A 5,679-nucleotide genomic window follows, 5' to 3' on the forward strand; every position below is an offset into this window, starting at 1 on the left:
GAAATTGACCACCGCTTTCTTTGGATGCATACAAATTTCCAGCATAAGGATAAACCATTATTATTATTATTATTATTATTATTATTATTATTATTATTATTATTATTATTATTATTATTATTATTATTATTATTATTATTATTATTATCATTATTAATATTACTATTTTTTAACAAATTAATCAATAGTACAGGAGACTAAAATAATTACATTGTTTCCTTTAGCAAATTTTTGTGACAGAATGAATTTAGTGAGAAAAATTCTACCTAAAGCCTACTATGCTTAGAAGTGGCAGAGGAAGAATAGTGGAGGGTGGGGTGGGGTGAAGAAAGAAGAATGGTAAATGTTGCTATAACTTACAATTTATAAATTATCTGTCACATTCAAAAGGCCTAATGTAACCTGCTGTGTACAAGCCATTAGGATTAGATCTATTGGGAATTGACAGTTAAGTTTCCTGTGGTGGTGATAAATTAATTCATGTCAGATACTCTTGCTGGCTGCCATATTGATAGGACCATAAATCCAGCCCTTATCTACATAAAAGGAACAAATCACAGAGATGCCAATAATATAATGACAGATAGAGGAGATGTGATAGCCAGAAAGAGGGAGGGCTGGGGTCGCTAAAACTATTATGATTATCAAATAAAAGGGCAGAAGTTGGAAACCAAAGAAAACAAAATGAGTTCTGAATGTGGGAATTAACAAGGTGTATTCAGACTAGGTAAAAATTTATATACTCTTTTACTCTTTTACTTGTTTCAGTCATTTGACTGTGGCCATGCTGGAGCACCACATTTATTCGAGCAAATCGACCCCAGGACTTATTCTTTGGAAGCCTAGTACTTATTTTATTGGTCTCTTTTGCCAAATCACTAAGTTACAGGGACGTAAACACACCACCATCGGTTGTCAAGTGATGCTAGGGGGACAAACACAGACACACAAACGTATACACACACATACATACATATATATACATATATACGACGAGCTTCTTCTATATATGGGAGTGGATTTGGTCGGCCCGAGGCTATAGTAGAAGACACTTGCCCAAGGTGCCACGCAGTGCGACTGAACCCAGAACCATGTGGTTATATAAAAGAAATTTACCAACATTATGGAAAAATATAATTATATAAAAAAAATACCAACATTATGTAATTATTTTACCGATGTAATTGGTAAAGGATAAAAAGGATCAATGTAATTATTTTAGTCTCCTGTACTATTGATAATTTGTTAAAAAAAATTATTCCTTATGTTGGAAATCTGTATGCATCCAAAGAGAGCAGTGGTCTATTTCAAATTGATGTAATGTCTTCATTAATCAATTAAACAGAGCTGCTTGATACCTGGACATCCTTGTTACGCATTTGGTTTTTAATCACCTAATTTTGAGCTGTGCAGACTATACCAAACTGGGTTGGTGCCTCAACTTAAGTACCTAATTCAACTGAATTTTAATAATTTATACATACATACATATATATATATGTATATATATATATATATATATATATATATATATATATATATATATATATATATATATATATATATATATATATATATATATATATATATATATGGGAGAATTTACGAAAAAAACAACAGACAAAGACAAGTGGTGTAAACAACAAATGGATGTATTAGTTTAATGCTCGGGAATAGAGAAAGTCTTTGACGTTTTAAGCTACGCTCTTCAACTGAAAGGAACACAGAAAGAAATAAGGAGAGAAACAAGGAGAAAAAAAATGACAGAGACGAGAAAAAGATGGAAAAGGCTGGAGGAAGAAGGCGGTCGATAGTATGGATTATAGAGAGATTGGAGATGGGTAGGATGGTGGTAGAAGAGTGGAGAGTGGGGTATATATATATATATATATATATGAATAATAACAATAAATGGAGCAAAATGCATATAAATAAAAGTTGCTTTTATTTATATGCGTTTTGCTCCATTTATTATTCTTATCTACTCAAAATGCATCACTTTAACTTGGTATCTCTACCTATAAAACGGGTGTGATATCCTGGTATTTTGTGTAATTTTTGCTACCCATGGTAACTATTAACATATTTACATTGTCAAAGGTTTTTTTAAACTGAGATAATATTAATATATACATAAACTTACATATATATATATATGTAAGAGAAGAAAATGGAGATTGGGAAGTTACTAATTGTTTATTATTAACAACAAATCAATCATCATCCCTTATGGCTGTTTCAATTAATACTCAGTGAATTAATTAAATATTAAATTAAAATGCCCTGTTATTTTAAGGAAATCAATTTGGGGAAGAAGTGAAGGAAAGAATAGTGGGTCGGGGAAGAGGAAGAAGAGGAAGTGTTAAGTGATAGTGAGAGGGGGATTATGGGAAATGTAGGAGAGTAAATGGTGCTGTTTATACTACCTGAGTGTACAGTACCATAGTTAGGAGAATTATGGAGGAATGAGTGTAATAAAATGAGTTGTGAGGGAAGGCTTGACAGGACCTTAATTTTGCTGAGCTGGATGGGTCTTCTCAAGCACAACTTATTACTATCATCATGGTCCTTTGTCATCCCTTTTTGAGGCTCAACATTTTCATTATTTTATCCCATTTTTTTCTGGGTCTCCCTCTTCCGTGGGTTCCATCCATGTCTAACGATCAGCTCAGCTTTATGCAACAGACCTCTTTCATCTGCATGATATGACCATACCTAGCACCGTCTTCTCTCTTATATACACCACATCTGATGCATCCTATATCCAATATTTCTTTCAACACACTTGTACTTTGCTGTACATGCAAACACAACAATGACGATGATGATGACAATGATGACGATACTACATTATACTACACAACAACAAATTGTAAGTGGATTAACTTCCGGATGTTTCCACTGGTTGTCCCCTCATTGAAAACACATTTTATATACGGTGTTAGAGTTTCCTTTAATTTATTTGTTGTTGTTGGCACTCCGTCGATTACGATGTCGAGGGTTCCAGTTGATCCGATCAACGGAACAGCCTGCTCGTGAAATTAACGTGCAAGTGGCTGAGCACTCCACAGACACGTGTACCTTCAATGTAGTTCTCGGGGATATTCAGCGTGACACAGAGTGTGACAAGGCTGACTCTTTGAATTACAGGCACAACAGAAACCGGAAGTAAGAGAAGGTTGTGGTGGAAGAGTACAGCAGGGTTCGCCACCATCCCCTGCCGGAGCCTCGTGGAGCTTTAGGTGTTTTCGCTCAATAAACACTCACAATGCTCGGTCTGGGAATCGAAACTGCGATCCTATGACTGCGAGTCCACTGCCGTAACCACTGAGCCATTGCGCCTCCACTTTAATTTATTCAACAATATCGAAACAGCTTTCTGGCCAATGTTATTAAAGACTTACCAAGAATGTTGTTTGAGAGGGCAGGGCTTCATTGTACAAGCTGCTTGTCCAGAAGTGCCACATATACATAGATTGCAGTCTTTCTTGAAGCTGTCTCCAGCGTTGTAGTGTTTGTGTTTGTAAACACAACCTAAAAGAATTATACATAAAGTGTTGTAAGAAAATATCATTACAGATATGATGTAGGATTATATAAGAAGCATTTAGCGATAGTTTTCAGCGGTGCCTTCTATATCATCAATTCATCCAAAATTTAGAACGCTTTCACCAACAAAAGCTTTGTTCAATCTTGAGAATCAAATAGGGACAATATATGACCGACATCAAAGTCCTGAAAAGAGCCAACAGGGAAAGCATCGTCTTCAATGGTCAGGACATGTAGCGACAATGGATATATCTCGGCTCTTATGCCTGGTCTTATTTCAAGCTCACTTCAAGAAAAGGACCATGGGGTTGCTCTCATTAACAACTCAAAACAATATTGAATACCAATGGACTTGGGCCTAAATCATTTGAGACACAAGCCTGAGATTGTACCAAGGGTTGGTGTTCCATCATCATCGGAACCAAAATCTTTGAAACCACCAGAAGAAAAAAGGAAGAAATCAAATATCAGGAGAGAAAGGCTTGTCAAAAATCAACCTCCTCCTCCTCCATGTATTCAAACGTAAGCAATAATTTATTAGGATGCTGAGCTCATGTAGGGAGATACTATGCATTGAAATTTTGCTAAAATACTATAATGTATTTGAAAAATATACATATATGGGATTAACGGACATGAAGAAGTCATTTGATTATAATAAGGGATGCTATGGAGCTGTTATGGGTGTTAAAGACAGAATGAGAGATGAAATAGATTTTTGAGGGGAAAAAACATAAATGATTTTGGGAAATAAAAGAGAAAAATAACTCTATGTATTCTATGATTACTATTAATTATTAATCATTTCTATGCACCAACATTTACATTCTAATATTCAGAGAAAGGTTATTTACTACAGAGATGAATGTAAATATTCATGCAAAAAAAAAAAAAGAAAAAAGAAGTTAAGTGTATAGAGAGAAAAGTGGATTTTATGAGGGGGAAAATAATGAAAAGTGATGAAATATAATTTTTTATGTGGAGTATAAGATACAAAAAAAAAATGGATTAAGAAATAAAAGAGAAGGGGAAAAAATTTCTTTATATTATACTACGATATTGTTTTTAGGATGTTATTTGGAGAAAAGTAATAATAATTGTTATTATTTGGGATTTCAATTGACTAAGATATATTATTATTGTTCTAAGAAAAAGTATTAAGTATATAAAAAGACTATATTGCATTTACTTGTAAGAGGAAAGAAAAAAAAATTTAAATGCAATGTAATTTTTAATAGTAATAACTAGTAACCTCCCTTCATATATAAAACTTCCATTTAACAATGAAATAAGTATTATGGATTATTTTATAAAGTCGGGATAAGTTTGGTATTAGAGCTTTTGAATGTTATAATTTCAAATTTGAGAGATCAATGGATTAAATTTATACCTATATCATGATATTAAATATGGTTTATATGATGATTGTTCTAATAAATAAGCATGCTAATATCATGGATTTAAACTATGAGCTATATGGGTATCCTTAATATGGTAAATTTCAAGAGATGAAATATTGAATATACTGCTGAGAACTAATATACAACTTATAATTTCAATGTTGGTATATATATTGATATTGAGGGGAAAAAATATTGGAATTGACCAAGAAGAGGATATATATTATAATAATTATTGCATAGATTTAAGAACAAATTGATAATAGAGTTTAGGATTAAGTTCTAGAGTTTAAATAAAAATTGAATATAGATGAATTAATTAAATTAATGGAAATAAAAATAAGGGCTATGGTTTTTATATATGGAGTATAAGTACGGTGGGATTAGAAATGAAAAGGATAATATATTATTGTTCTTTGGTAAGATAAGTTTGGGATTAAATATTAAGTTCATAGTTACTCTTTTACTCTTTTACTTGTTTCAGTCATTTGACTGTGGCCATGCTGGAGCACTGCCTTTTAGTCAAGCTAATTGACCCCAGAACTTATTCTTTGTAAGCCTAGTACTTATTCTATCGGTCTCTTTAGTCGAACCGCTAAGTTACGGTTACGTAAACACACCAGCATCAGTTGTCAAGCAATGTTAGGGGGGGGGGACAAACACAAACACACAAATGTATACACACACACACATATATATATATATATATATATATATATATACATATATA

The 5,679-nt window shown here is 32.8% G+C and overlaps 1 long non-coding RNA gene across 1 annotated transcript in view; it reads right to left on the reverse strand.

The window, feature by feature from the left end:
* LOC106879171 (uncharacterized) overlaps nt 1–5,679 on the reverse strand; it is a 7,941-nt gene that overhangs the window by 1,086 nt on the left and 1,176 nt on the right. Inside the window, exon 2 of the long non-coding RNA XR_001410602.2 lies at nt 3,405–3,534. This is a non-coding gene — a long non-coding RNA (uncharacterized LOC106879171). The remainder of the gene's footprint in view (nt 1–3,404; nt 3,535–5,679) is intronic.

The sequence above is a fragment of the Octopus bimaculoides genome, chromosome 27 (genome assembly GCF_001194135.2).
Source record: "Octopus bimaculoides isolate UCB-OBI-ISO-001 chromosome 27, ASM119413v2, whole genome shotgun sequence".
Lineage (NCBI taxonomy): Eukaryota > Metazoa > Mollusca > Cephalopoda > Octopoda > Octopodidae > Octopus > Octopus bimaculoides.